Below are 14366 nucleotides of genomic sequence, written 5' to 3' on the forward strand. Positions count from 1 at the left end.
GCATCTACACAAGCAGTTTCCTCTGCTGAACGGACCCGGTCTCTGCTCTGCATGACTAGCTTCTTCTTCCACCCTGGCCTCCTGCGCAGGGGCTGCCCCACCACCCAGCTCCAGAGCAGGTCCTCATCCCCACTGATGCCCACCCGAACGTGCGTCATAGCTGCACGGATCTACTGCCCATCTCCCACCGCAGGACATCTGGTCCAAGAGGACCAGCCCCTGGTACCCAGCCTAGGTCTGGCCACGTGGATGGCACATCGCCAAGGTCTGTGAAGGAAAAGAACTGGGTATACAACAGCTGCTGGTTGAAAGGAACAGTCAGTGAATCTGTTTCCCAATGTCTAATCTTTCTCCTCTGCCGGTTTATCCTTTCTGAGGATGGTATATTACTCTTCCTAAAAAGCACCTTTTCCCCGCTGCTTCTTTGCTCAACCTGCAGGGCTGCCTCTCTCCCACAGGCTGAAGTCTGCAAATCCAGTCTAGCATTTGCAGTCTTCCTACTCCAGCCACCTTTCCGAATACATTTGCAAGTATATTTCCAAATATATTCCATTATATATACACATACCTAAATTTGCATATACTTGAAGATATATTAATATATTTCCAACATATGTATATGTATTAACATAGAGCAAGTATATGTATTTTGAGATATATATATATATATATATATATTCTGTATTTGGATGCATCGTCTTCTCCTTGCTGCATCTTCAGCTCTGCCAGGGCAGGAGATCTCGAAGGCAGGCCTGTGAGCTCCTCCCACCGCCCCCCCCCCCCCCCCCCCCCCGCCGTGCCTCCCCACTTCCTTGTGCAGCGTCTGGCACATGGGGGACTCGACTTGATGTGATCCATGTACTCCCCTCTCAGTAAACCTACTGTATGCACTCTCATCTCCCCACTTTTCCCTGAGGCTTCTCTTCTCTGCTCACCCAAATCCTCCATCCTTCAAGGGCCAGGGTAAGTTCTGTCACAGGAGCTCCGTGACCAAACAAAACTCCAGAAAGGGGCAAGATAGCTAGGGTTCTGGAGGCATGGCTGAGCAGGAGCCCAAACCCCTTACCACGGCCTGCTTTGCCTTAGGAAAGAAGTCCCAAAGACTTCAGGAACATTGGTTCTGTGGCCCAAGAATTCAGGTTAAGGGATCTTTGTTGTGACTGCACAGTAGTTCCCTGACCGGAAGAACAACAATTCATCTAGCTGTGAAAATTAATACAGGAAACCTCACGTAAAATGGAGTCAGGAGGCCAGAGGAAGCTCTCAGCACTACCACTGTGGCTAACTGCACACCAAACAGGAAGAGACGTACATTGCAAGCCAATACACCCACCTTCACCACTACCCCAGCAGGAGGAAGGCTTTCCTTCTCCTCCTCCAGCAACAGCCCAGCTCCTGAGATGCAGTCACAACTCAGCCAATGGAAAGTCTCTATACTCTGAGCTCCCAGTGGACTCTAGTGGGTTTTTGGTTTTAACAGCCTGCCAGCTTCCCCCTTTCTTCCAGAGGAGAGTGCTCCTCTCCTTTGTTCTCTGGACTTGCCAGTGGTTTGGCCGCAATTGGCTTCTACTGGATTCCAGTTCTCTGTTACTTCTGAATAAGTAACTGGAGGTTTCATATCTAAGGTTAACATAACCCACTCCTACTGCTGGCATGCAGACTGTTACCAAGGTTTGTCCCCATTACGTGCAACACTGCAGCAAGTGTAATTCTCTGCAAATCACTGGCTCCCTATCACAGACTAGTTATCCAAGCTCCCCTGGCCTCTCAATCAACCAAAGCTGTGAGGATGCTCAGGGTGGAGAATGCACCTGAAAAAGGAAAGCCAGCAGGCTTCAGCTTGGTCTTTGGAAATGTTTTAAAGGGAAGGAGAGATGGTCAGTAGAGGGGTAACGTGATCAGAAGAAGACCTCCAAGTGTGTGTTTGAGCCGACAATTAACAGCTGTGTGATCTGGGACAAATCTATCAACCTCTCTGAGTCTTCTTTCTCACCAACTGAAAAAATGCGTGGACTATTAATACTGGCTTCCCAGTGCTGCCTGGAGGTGAGGTCCTCCACGAGCCACAAAATGCCACACAGTCACTGGCTCTTGTTTCCTTATTACAATTCCCAGCAGAGCTAACGTGACAGCCTCTAGGCTACTTGGCTACAGGTGTTCTTCTTGGCACTCTTTGGAGATTGAGAGAAGAGTGTATAGAACCAGCCATCCCAGTTTGCCTGAGACTGTCCCAATTTCAGCAACATACATCCTAGAACTACCCCCCTCCCAACCCGTCCTGGGCGATCCAGAAGCCTTGGTCACACCAGGAGCGTGTCCACAGAGTACCTGGTGGCCCGCATCCAAGCAAGAGGCCTCCAGTCCCCACTGCAAGGTGACGCTTGGCTTGCGCGGTGGGGTAAGTCCGCAGAAAGCTGCTTACTTCTTCATAGTGAAGAGGTTCTTCAGGGATAAGATCGGATTTTGTGCCTTCACTTACGGTTCACTTAGGGGAAGCTTGTGCAAGCCTGTACTCTTGAGAAAGGGCACTGTGCTTTCCAAAGCTTCATTTTTTTAAAAAAAGATTTTATTTATTTATTTGACAGAGATCACAAGTAGGCAGAGAGGCAGGCAGAGGGTGAGGAAGGGAAGCAGGCTCCCCCGCCAAGCAGAGTATTTTAAAGATTCCTCGTGTACTGAATATACAACAAATATCTGGATAATGAATCTATGATTAAAACATTCATTAAAGTGAATATTAAAATATTTTATAAGTCATTTACTTCTTAAGAGCTGAGTCCTCTAAAATTTGCAAAGCTATTATCAATTGATGGGCAATTAGAAAAGGAAAATAAAGCAAGTTTGGAGTAAAGCCATATTATTTGTTTCCCCCCCAAAATTGGAATTGCATAAAATTTTCAGAACTGCAACTACTGAGCAAAGTGCAACATTAGGAATCAAAATTTGGAAACAGAATTTGAGGTCAAAGAAATCTCTGTAGCTACTCAATCTCTTTCCATTAACCAAGTGCTAGAATTGCATATTCCCAATACATAGAGATATTGTGATTTTTTTTTCCTTTTTTCCTGTTGGCTTTCATTTTTTACATATTATGCACACGACATTAAGTTGCGTGGTATGGTTATCTTTAACAGTTCCTTAGTTTGGGGGCACCAGGCTGGTTTAGGGACTACTGATCTCAGGGTTGAGTGTATATATATATATATATATATATGTAAATATATAAATATATATATGTAAAGACTCAGGGGTGCCTGGGTGGCTCAGGCGTTTAAGCGGTTAAGCGTCTGCCTTCAGCTCAGGTGATGATCCCAGGGTCCTGGGCTCAGCAGGCCCCCTGCTCAGCGAGGAGAGGAGTTGGCTTCTCCCTCTGCCCCTCCTCCCACCACTCTGTTCTCTCTGGCTCACTGTGTTCTCTCTCTCTCTCTCTAACAAAATCTTTTAAAAATGTGGTTTCTAATGGGAGTTATGATAAACCTGGTACCCCACAGACCACTGTGCACATGTGTTTTGGGTCACAAATATTTATTATCATTGAGCACGATCTTGGAGATCGCTAAGAAACACTTCTGTCCTTTCAAAACCTTCCAGGTCCCTCAGAACTAAACTCCGAATTATCCTAACTTGGAGTTAACTCTCTATCATTCCTAAAGTGCCCTTAAAAGGGCCCTAAAGGGGTCATTCTTTCTTGCCTTATGGAAAAATATTTCATATGCCTACTGTCCATAAAATATAGTACTATCTTTTTCATGTTTTGCACAAGCATAGTTTAATGATGCAAATAATCTCCTATCGTTCGTTCTGAGGGAAAATCATTAATAAAACCATACTCCTTGCAAGAATCAAAATTCAGCACTAAGAGGGCACAGACCACGCATAAAGGCAAGACCTAAGTTCATAGTGAGGAAACAAGCCTAATGATTATAGTGTCCAGATGGCAATGAGTAACTGAGTCATTCTCTCAAATCAAATAGCATCTTAATAAGTTGTTACATCACCCGGTTGATTTGATTTAACTGGAAAATGTCAGAAAACGAGTACAACCTACAGCAATATCATTTCCTGGGTTCATTAGTGGCCTGGGAATCCTCTCCTTTTATTCTGAAGGTGGAGTTACCTCCCCACCCCACCCCCCAATGATCTTTGGGTTTGTTTCTTTCAAAAGCAGCCCATGTTAAGAAGAGACATACCCCTAAACTGGAATTAAATAACTGGAATTAAAAAACTGGAATCCCAGTGTCTGGTCAAATCTTCTCTCAAAGAAAGAATTCAAACACTTCTTTTACCAGGCAAGCTGGTAAGTACAAGTTGTCATGGAAACAGGATGTATTCAAATTATACGAGAAATGACGTTCTTCATCTAACTAGGTGTTCATCTCCTCTAAATGGGGAGAAATTGTTGTAGCTGAAATCCATTATATTTCTTTCAAATCTGCATTAAAAACAATCATTTCCTTTATCTTATATAGGAATACACAGACAAAAAACCTCACTCTCATAAAAGGGAGAATTAAAATTACTTGCAAAGGAACTGGTGCGTAAATAAAAAGACATAAAATGAAAATGAATCCCCTGATATAAATCTCCTGACACATAGTGAAGGGGTGGGAGGAGGGAAACCAGAGAATATAATACATCCTTCACCTGCAACGGGACATATTTATCTTCAGTAGCATTAGTGACTATTTGTTATAGAATGATCTAGGCCAGCACAGTCCTCTAGAAGTTAGGGTGGCTTGTTACTTGTCACCATGGCTGATTAGAGCAGAGGTCCTCGTTCACTTACACACACCTACGGAAGACACAGAAGAAAGGCAATGCTGTGCTGAGCAGGTATTTCCTACTACTTAATAAGATAATTATTAAGAAACACATGGAATAAGCTAATTTTGTAGGGAGGGATTTACAGCATGGAAGCCCCATGAGGCCACCGTTGTACCTAAGAGGCAGCCTGAAATTCTTTTTGGATCAAGGTAATCCTGGGGAAAACTCTTTTAATTTTTTTCAGGTGAAGATAATTTCTCTACTTCCCTCCAAAAAGAGAAAACAGATTAAAAAAAAAAAAAATTTTTCAGCCTAGAATGCTGAGGTGTCAAGAAAACCCATATAGCACTGAAGACAATAATAATTCAAATCAAAATGCCAACAGCTCCAAAATAAACAAAGAATTCTTAAAACTCAACAAGAAGAAAATGAACAGCCTAATTTTAAAATGGGCAAAGATCTGAACAGACAGCTCACCAAAGAAAATATACAGATGGCAAATAAGCATATGAAAAGAGGCTTCACATTGTCTGTCATTGGGAAACTGAAAATTAAAGCAACGAGAATCCATTCCACTACACACCTATCAGAATGACCAAAACCCAAACACTGACACCACCAAATGCCCCTGAGGACACGGAGCAATGGAAACTCTAATCACACTGATGTGAATGCAAAATGGTACAGCCACTTTGGGTGACGCTTTCCAGTTTCCCATAAAACTAAACACACTAAAAAAAAAAAACAAAAACTAAACACACTCTTACCATACAGTCCAGCAATACAGCTACTTGGTATTTACTCAAAAGTAGTTGAAAATGTGTCCGTATAAAAATCTGCCCCCAGACGTTTATGGCGGCTTCATTCACAGTCGCCAAAATATGGAAGCGACCTTGAACGTCCTTCAGTAGATGAGTGGGTAAATGGAAGTGGTACGCCCATTAAATGGAATAGCATTCAGTGACAAAAAAGAAATGGGATTATCAAGCCATGAAAAGACACGAAGAAGCTTAATTGAATATGACTAAGTGAAAGACGTCAACCTGAAAAGGCCCTATACCCTATCAGTCAAAACAGATGACACTCCGGAAACAGCAAAACTACAGAGATAGCAAAAGGGTTAGGGGAAGGGAGAATCAACAGACCAAGCAAAGGGGGTATTTTAGGGCCATGAAACTCTTTTGTATGATACTACCATGGTGAGCACATATCATCCTACCTCTGTCGAAACCCACAGAATATACAAGATCAAGAGTGAACCCGAATGTAAACCATGGATTTGGGGGTGATAATGATGATTCACTGATTATAACAAATGTACAAATCTACAGGAGGATTTTGATAGTAAGGGAAGTTGTATATGTGCATGTTTAAGAGAAATCTCTGTACTTGATGCTTGATTTTACCCTGAACCTAAAGTGCTTTAAAAATAAAGGCTATTGGGTCACCTGGGTGGCTCAGTCGCTGGGCATCTGCCTTCGGCTCAGGTCACGATCCCAAGATCCTGGGATTGAGCCCCATATCGGGCTCCCTGCTCGGCGGGAAGCCTGCTTTCCCTCTCCTAGTCCCCCTGCTTGTGTTCCCTCTCTCACTGTGTCTCTCTCTGTCAATAAATAAATAAAATCTTGAAAAAAAAAAAAAGGCTATTAAAACAAACTACCAGCAATGACAATAGGTACCATTTCATGAGTACTTAACCATGTTCCACATTTACTTATCTATTTCACATAATAGTCCTGTAGGCAGGTATGATTATCATCCCTATTTTATACACTGAAGGCTCAGAAGGGCTAAAGAACAGTCCCATAATCACACGGCAAGAGGTGGAGTTCAAACCCAAGTCAGCCTGGTTCCAAGTCTGTGTTCCTACATTTGCCAACTCACCTCTGGAGGACAAGTTCCACCTCCCTCCATTTATCTCTCTAACATTTAAAAGACGAGATGGGCTTTTGACTTAGGGAGGTTTTCAAATTATGTTCCCAAATGTTTAAAACTAAAACACCTAGGAAAAGGGCCTGTGTACCTGGTGTACACGGCATATGTACACCTACTAAATGATATGGAATCTGGTGAACAACGGAGTTGAACTACACATGAACAGTAGTGGAGCATTTGCCGTAGGGTTGGTTGAGTCATTTGCTTTTGGAGAGGGGCTGCTTAAGAGACGTAAACCCACTGGTCTAAGAATCTCCGTGAACTCCAGACACAGAATAATAAAGAAAATTACACTGAGGCAGAGTGTAATCAAATTGCTCAATACCAGGAAAAAAAAAAAAAAAAGGACAAATTATGAACAGAGAAACAAAAATAAAGATTTGAGAAGATTTTTCATAGGAAATAATAAAAGCAAGAAGATAGGGAAGCAGTCTCCTTACTTAAAGCACTGGAAGAAAAAAAAAAAGCCAACCTAGAATTCTAGATGCAGTGAAATGTCTCTTCTGAAACAATGGGAAAGAACGCTGCCTCCAGAAAGATGGAGTCGACATGCTTTTCCCATTTCCTTGTACTTGGTACAGTGAAAAATCCTGAATACTGCGTATAAACTAAACAGAAGAGGACTGTGAAAAGTGGCAAGAAGGTGGCACACCAGCTAGGAGCCTTGGCACCCAAGGAACAACATGGTGGTGAGTGCTGTGGGTTTTCTTTGTGCCTCATATATCCCAGATTTGGAGCTGGAAGAGCTGGCATCCTCGAAATGCCAATGAGCAGAGGCAGATAAAGCCCAAGAAAAATTGGCTTTCTCTCTAGCCAAAGGACAAGAAAAGCAGCAGCCTGCCAAGAAGGAAAACTTTCAGACAAGAATTGCTGTACAACAGCCAAACACCACAGAACATCTATGATCCCATCTCCCACCCAAGTCATCAAGGCCAACACAGGAGTGTAGGCATCTATCATCATGGGGGGAGGAGATTAAACAAAGAAACAATGACAAGAACAAAGAAACCCCTCATGATCCAATAATATGCCATCTATTAAAAAAAACTCACTTCAAACAAACAATATGGGTAGGATGAAAAGAAAAGGATAGCAAAAGATATATCATGTAAACATTAATCTAAAAAATGTTAAGAGTGGTTATATTAATATCTGTTAAAGTAGACTTCAAAGCAAAGTTTACCAGAGCCAAGATACCACATAATGAAGAACAAATCAACTCAAGACATAATGACCCCGAGTACGTGTGCACCAAACAACAGAACCTCAAAATACAACAAAGAAAACCCTGAAAGAGTGGAAAGGAGATGGACAATTACATTTCAGAACTTAAACACCCCACTATCAGCAACTGATGGAAATACTAGGCAGAAAATCAGCAAGCAAGGAAGAAAGATTCCAGAAGTTTCCAGAAGAAATGAATAACACAGTTTAGCCAACAGTACGTAAGTGACATATATTGCACTTCAGCAGAATACACATTTTTTAAAAGATTTTATTTAACAAATATCATGGAGGACAAGGGGTGTTAGAGAGGAAAAGGGAGTTGGGGTAAATTGGAAGGGGAGGTGAATCATGAGAGACTATAGACTCTGAAAAACAATCTGAGGGGTTTGAAGTGGCGGGGGGTGGGAGGTTGGGGGAACCAGGTGGTGGGTATTGGAGAGGGCACAGTTTGCATGGAGCACTGGGTGTGGTGAAAAAATAATGAATACTGTTTTTCTGAAAATAAATAAAGTAATTTAATAAAAAAAAAGATTTTATTTATTTATTTGACAGACAGAGATCACATGTAGGCAGAGAGGCAGGCAGAGAGACTGGAGGAAGCAGGCTCCTCGCTGAGCAGAGAGCTGGATGCAGGCTCAATCCCAGGACCCTGGGATCATGACCTGAGCCAAAGGCAGAGGCTTTAACCCACTGAGCCACCCAGGTCCCCAGGCGCCATTTTTTTTTTTAAGTGCTCCTGGAATATTCACCAATCAGATTACATCCTGGATATAAACAAACCTCAACAAATTTAAAAGAAACCACTAATAGAAAGACAGCAGGAAAATTTCCAAACACATGAAAACTAACAGTATACATATAAATAATCCATCGACTAAAGGGAAATCTCAAAGAAAATTTAAATATACATACAACTAAACGAAAATGAAAATATAACATATAAACATATGTCAGATGCAGGTACACACAGCTGAAAGGGAATTTTAGACTGTGAAATGCTTACTTTACAAAAGAAAAAAAGTCTGACATCAATAACATAAATACCTACATTAATAAACTAAAAGGGGATGAGTAAAGTAAACCAAATCAAGAAGATGGAAGAGAAAAAACAGTGAAAATTAAAAATTTTTTTTAAAAAAGATATTTACAGACATCCAAAAGCTGAAAGTATCCATCACCAGCAGACCCATGCTACAAAGAATGTCACATGAAGTTCTTCAAGAAAAAGAAAAATCATACCTGAAGGGAAATTATATCTACAGAAAGGAGTAAAGAGTACTGGAAATGGTAATCACGTGGGTAAATAGATGAAAATTTTCCTTACATTTAAAATCCCTTTAAAAGACAATGGACTAAAAAAATAAAAAAATAAAAAAAGTAAAAGAAAATGGACTGTCTAAACAACAACAACAACAAAACCCCACACAAAGCAAGGCAGTATGAGATTTAAAACACAAGTAAAAGAAAAATATGTGACAATAGCACAAAGTTTGGAGAAATGAAAGTACACTATTTGTAAGCTTGTATACTATATGTGTATATGTGTGCACAGTATCCCCTGAAGATAGGCCATGGTACATTGAAGACTACACTATAAACCCTAAATAAAGCACTAAAATAACAAAGTAAAAGATTATAGCTAATAATCCAACAAAAGAGACAAAAAAATAAATCATAAGGAACATCTAATTAATCCAAAAGTAGGTATAAAAACAGGGAAAAGGGAACAATGAGCAAGTAAGACAAGTAAAAAATAGCAAGATGATAGATTTTGATCTTCCCACACTAAAATTCACATTAAATGTGAAGAGTCTAAATATCTTAATTAAATGTTGGGCTTTTCCGACTGGATAAAATAGCAAGACCTACCAATAATACTCCCTACCAGAAATACACTTGAAATGTAAAGACAGAAATAGGTAAAAAGTAAAAGGATCAAAATGTTTTCCTTTCTACAGGTAGTATACAAAAACTTTCAAGTTAACAAATATTTACTGAGCACCTACTATGAGTCAAGGATATATGAGAAAAATTGTTAAGAGAACAAAAGAATTGTAAGAATTCATTCAAAACCACACACTTGAGGACATGCGCAAACACAGGTGCACACCTTAAATCCCAGGTTTAGACTGTAAGCAAAACTGTAAGTTACCTTGATCCTTAGCTTGATTTCATGAACATAATCTACCATAAAATAATTTTAAAATAAAAGAAATAAGAGTAGAAAAGATATACTGTGCTACTTCTTATCAAAAGAAAGCTGGAGATGCTGGAGATGCTATATTAATATCACACTAAGAGAATTTTAGACCAAAGAATAGTACGAAGAATGAAGAAGTTAAATTAATTATATAAACAAGTTAGTTCACCAAGATGACATAACAATTCTAAGCATTTTTACTCCTGACAACACAGGTCTAAGATACATGAAGAAAAAACTGTTAAAGCACAAGGACAAATATGTGAACCCACACTTACAGCCCAAGATTTTAACACTCCTCTCAGTAATTGATAGAATGGGTAGACAAAAAATCAGTAAGAATATAAAATATTTTAACTTTATTGAATATAAAACATTCAAATTAACCTGGTTGTCGTTTACAGAAAGTTCTACCCAACAACCGCACAATATATATTAAAGGGCACATGGAATGTTTAGCAAGACAAACCATACTCTGGGCCATAAAACAACTCTCAATAAATGTAAAAGAAGTCAAGTCATACAAGTATGTTCTCTGATACAATGGAATTAGACAAAAAATTAGTAACAGTAATGTCTCTGAGAATCCCCAAATATTTATAAACTAAATAAAACACTTTTATATAACTTATGGTTTAAAAAAGACACCAAAAAAGAAATTAGAAAGTACTTTGAAATACAGGGCATCTGGGTGGCTCAGTCGGTTAAGTGTCTGCCTTCAGCTCAGGTCACGATCTCAAGGTCCTCAGATGGAGCCCCTTATGGGGCTCCCTGCTCAGTGGAGAGCCTGCTTTTTCCACTGCCTCTCCCCCTGCTCTTGCTCTCCCTCTCTTTCAAATAAACAAATGAAATCTTAAAAAGAAAGTATTTTGAAAGAAATGCATGTGAAATCACACAGGTCAAACTTGTGGGATGCTGCTAAAGCAGTAAATTTATAGTAGAATTTACAACACAAATTTAGGGAAGAATTTATAATACAAATGCTTAAGTTATGGTCTCAAATCAATGAACTTGATCATTAACTCATGTTAAGAAACTAAAATGAAGAGCAAATTGGACCCAAGAAAGGAAATGATAGAGATCAGAGTAGAACCCAGCAAGTAGAAAACATAGAAAATCAATGAAACAAAAACATAGTTCTTTGAGATAAAACAAAAAATTGATCAACCTTCAGTCAGACGGTTCAAGGAAAAAAACTGAGAAAAAAAATCAGCAAAATCAGGAAAGAGATGATATTAACACAGAGTCTATAGATAATAAGGGAATTCTAAGGATAATGGGGGAAGATTATTAACCTTATGACAATGATAACATTGATAAGCTGGACAAACAATATGAAAGACACAAACTCCCAAAGTTTACTGAAGAAACAGATAACTCGAACTGCCATACATCATACGTACATACATACAAGAAATGACATATATAGTTAAAAACCATCCCACAAAGAAAACTTGCTCAAATGGTTTCACTGGTGAATTCTACCAAACACTTACGGGAAAAATAATACCATGCACAAAAACTCTTCAAAAAAAAAAATTGCAAGGGGGCACCTGGGTGGCTCAGTGGGTTAAGCCTCTGCCTTCAGCCCAGGTCATGATCCCAGGGTCCTGGGATCGAGCCCCGTGTCGGGTTCTCTGTTCAGCAGGGAGCCTGCTTCCCTTCCTCTCTCTCTACCTGCCTCTCTGCCTACTTGTGATCTCTGTCTGTCAAACAAAAAATAAATAAATAAATAAATAAATAAATATTGCAGGGACACCTGGGTGGTACAGTTGGTTGAAGGGCTGACTCGGTTTCAGCCCAGGTCATGATCTCAGGGTTGTGAGACTGAGCCCCACGTCAGGCTCCACACTCAGCACGGAGTCTGATCAGGACTCTCTCTCCCTCTTCCTCTGCCCCTCCCCAGCTAAAATAAATAAGTGTTCTTAAGAAAAATGTAAAGGAGGGGTACTTCCCACACATTCTATTAAGCCAGCCTCACCCTCAGAACAAACAAAAATAAACAGACAAAACAAGGACCAGAAAAGTATCACTAAAAAAAAAAAGTAAAGAATCAATAACCTTCATGGATACAGATGCAAAAGTTCCAAACAAAATTTTAGCAAGTAGAATATAAGAATCTATAAAAAGGATAATATATCATGACCAACTGGGATTTCTCTCCGGAATACAGCTTGGTTTAACATACGAAAGTCAATCAATACAACATATCACTTAACAAATTATACTAGTAAATCCATGTGATCATTTCAATAGATGTCAAAAGCTGACAATCATTTTTTATTAAAAAAAAAAAAACTCTCAGCAAAACAGGAATAGAAAGGAACTTTCTCATCTACAGGCATCTACAAAATCCTGCAGCGAATATCAAACTTACTGGTGAAAACATGAATGCCTTCTCTTGATATGGGGAAGAGACCAAGAGAAGAGACCATCACTTCTATTTAACATTGCACCAGGAGTTCCAACCAGTACAATAAGGCAAGAAAAAGAAATAAAAAGTATCTGGATTGGAAAAGAAAAAAAATAAAAATGTCTTTATTTGGTGATAATACATTTATCTATGTGAAAAAAAAAAACCTCACAGAACTTACCCACAAAAGCTACTAGAATTGGTAAGCTTAGCAAAGTTTCAGGATGCAAGATAAATACACAAAAATAAATTATGTATTTACATAATGGCATTGACAGAAACTAAAGTTTTTCAAAATGCCATTTATAATACTATGATAACTATGAAATGCTTAAGAAAATATCTGACAAAAGATGTAAAGAACTGAGTGCTAACAACAGAAGATTACTGAGAGAAATTAAAGAAGACTTAAATAAGAAGACATATGCCTTGCTCACATACAGAAAGCTGTACTATCATTAAAATGTCAATTCTCTCCAAACTGATCTACACACAATCCTAATTAGAATCTCAATAGGCCTTTCTGTAGAATTTGATAACTTGATTCTAAGATCCATACGTGAATCCTTATGACTTAGAACAGTCAAAACAATTTGAAAAAGAACAAATCCGGAAAAATAACACTCCCTGATTTTAAAGCTTATTAAAAAGCCACAATAATCAATAAAGTGTGGTATTGGCATCAAGCTAGAGAAAGTGAACAGAAGAGAGTGTCCAGAAATAGAGACATGTATGAACAATTGATTTCTTTGACCAAGATGCAAAGGCAATTGCATGAACAGTAATGGTCTTCCAACAAAGAGTGCTGGGAACAGGAGGATATCCATGTGAAAAATTAAAACAAAAACTTCAAGCCATATCTCACTCATTTACAAGAATTGGCTCAATGCAGAGCATAAAACTAAATGGAAAACTTTAAAGAAAAATAAAACTTCTTGAAGCAAACATAGAAGAAAATCTTTGTGACTCTGGTGTAAGCAGGAAAGGGACCAAAACTACATCTATAAAATAATCCAAATTGATACATGGGACTTTGTGAAAATGAAAATCTTCTGCTCTCCAAAAGACACTACTGAAAGAATAAAAAGATAAGCCACAGACCAAGAGAAAATATTTGTGACTCATGTGTCTGAAAAAAAACTTGCTTCTAGAACACATAAAGAACTCTCAAAAGTCAATAAAAATAAGAGACTTAAGGGGAAAAAATGGACAAAAATTTGAGCAGACTTCTCAGAAAAGAAGATATATGGATGGCAGATAAACCCATGAAAAGGTGCTCAATGTCATTAGTCATCATTTCCAACCTGGTAGAATTCTGTTCCCAGCCACACTACTGCAGAATAAAGGCAAAATAAGGGCATTTTCAGGTGTGTAAAAGTTTAAAACAGTTACCTCCAAATCACCTTTCTCAGGAAGTTTCTGATGTACATACAACCACCTAAGAATGAAATGAAAGAACAAAACAAGAAAGAGAAAGATGTGGGTGTCCGGGAATGGGAGATGTGACATAGCTGGGAACGGAAGAGGCCAGCATGATTTTGATGGAAAGGGCGAGGGCAACAGCTGTGCAGAGAGCTGTCCAGACCAGAAAGAAGAGAAACAAGGTTCCAGGAGAGAGGTCTCCAGGGATGAAAACACCACTGATCGACCAGATGATGAGAAACTTCAAGATTCTGTCAGAAAAGTCAGAGGTCAAAGTGGCACATATCACATTAAGGGCGGGGAGGGGGTAGAGAAAAGATAATTATTCACTTTAAGGAAAACAAAACGGTGGTACAATTGACAAATGCAATTATGTAATTCCCCTGTGATCTACACTATTCCACA

This window comes from Mustela erminea, chromosome 1, assembly GCF_009829155.1.
Source record: "Mustela erminea isolate mMusErm1 chromosome 1, mMusErm1.Pri, whole genome shotgun sequence".
Taxonomy (NCBI): domain Eukaryota; kingdom Metazoa; phylum Chordata; class Mammalia; order Carnivora; family Mustelidae; genus Mustela; species Mustela erminea.